This window comes from Bison bison, unplaced genomic scaffold (genome assembly GCF_000754665.1).
Source record: "Bison bison bison isolate TAMUID 2011002044 unplaced genomic scaffold, Bison_UMD1.0 scf7180017864531, whole genome shotgun sequence".
In the NCBI taxonomy this organism is placed as follows: domain Eukaryota; kingdom Metazoa; phylum Chordata; class Mammalia; order Artiodactyla; family Bovidae; genus Bison; species Bison bison.
The window spans coordinates 7,865,341-7,866,825 of NW_011495081.1; the positions used below are offsets into that span (position 1 = coordinate 7,865,341).

General features: G+C 51.1%; 1 protein-coding gene across 1 annotated transcript in view; it reads left to right on the forward strand.

Annotated features, from left to right (window-relative positions):
• The window catches only part of KIAA1549L (KIAA1549-like ortholog), a 124,745-nt gene that overhangs the window by 3,349 nt on the left and 119,911 nt on the right, over window positions 1-1,485 (forward strand). The gene's annotated exons all lie outside the window — the stretch shown is intronic.

The window sequence follows — 1,485 nt, forward strand, 5'->3', positions numbered from 1 at the left end:
GAATATGACACAGAATCTAGCCCTGGGATCCATCCTGGTATCAGAGGCCTCCTGAAACCAGTTCCACTAGGGAGTCTGAAAAAGCAAAGGTACACCAAAATTTGCCTGTAGAGCATATCTGCAGGCGAACCTTGATGATGTGATGTCTACAGTGATGTCTCACACGTGTGAATGCTGTGATTAGTAAAATGCACAATCATAGGCAGGGCAACAGAACTCAGAAGGACTCTGGCATGTGTCTTCTCAACCATCGGATACTAAAAGTACAGCCATGGTTCTCTGTGTTGGCGCCTGAATTTTCTTCTGATGTTAAAAAGGAGACCTTCTTGAAAAAGTCGGGGTGGTAGATGCTGGTTTTTTAGCCCCCACCTCTGAGTTGCAGCAAATGGGCCAAGAAGGCACACGGATGCTTTTAATAGTATGGTAGTGTCTACTATAAAAAGCATTAGAAACATTATTTGAAAGAGCATGCCAGTGTTGAATGCTCACGTCCCGCCCTCCTCTTCACCCCACAAGGAATTAAATGAAATTATTTCTTGAGACACATCCTATTCTAAAATGGGAAATTGTGAAGCTAGGCATAGCAGAGAGCACAGTATCTTTTTCAATTTCTCAAGAAATTATACCATCTGGTTTTCCCCTCCCTCTGCCCCCTCCCTCCAGATCTCTGCCTCCCCGTCTGAGTGGCAGGCAACCCCAGCCTCCTTGATGTGGATGTCTGGAACATTCTCCACTCCCTCTTCTTCACAACCCCCCTCACCCCAGCCACACCCAGTTGGTTCCTTCCTGTTCTGCCTCCTGAATACCTCTTCCCTCCACCCCCACAGCCCCTTTCCTGGTTCACATCACTCACCTACATTCTTCAACAGCAGCCAGATTTCTCTGTCTGCCTTCAGACTCCCCCCACCCCTCCAATCTATTCTCCAGTCTGCAGTCAAGGGAAGCTTCTAAAGTGCATGCCTTTGCTTAAACCCCTTCCTCTCCCACTGCCCTCAGGACCAGGCCTGGACTTGTAGACTGAAGTATTCACTTCTCTCCCCTGTGCCTTTGCACTTGGTCTTCCCTCTGTTGAGAGTGGCCAGGGCAGTCCCTCTGGCCTTGGCCCAGCTCACGCCCATCATCCTCCAAGACTTCATGGAAGCATCAGTTCCTCCCGGAAACCTTCCCTGATCCCTACGCCCTTGCCCCAGTCAGGGCCGGATGCTTCTCCAGGGGCCCCCAACTACATCCTAGGCTTCCCTTCAGGGAGCGCCTGTCGTGCTCCATCACAAATGCCTCTTCTCCACGCCAGGTCTCCATCCTGCTTGTGGGGTGGGGACTGCACCTCCTGATGCAGGGTTGATTTAGGCTATTTTAGGATGCAGGGCCTGCCCTTAAGGAGGCACTCAGGGATGCTGTTGCAGGAATTTCCTTGCATGCAGACCAGTCAGAGGCAGGCACACTGGCTTTAGCCCGGCTTTCAGAGTTAGAGGCAGTGACGGTCGG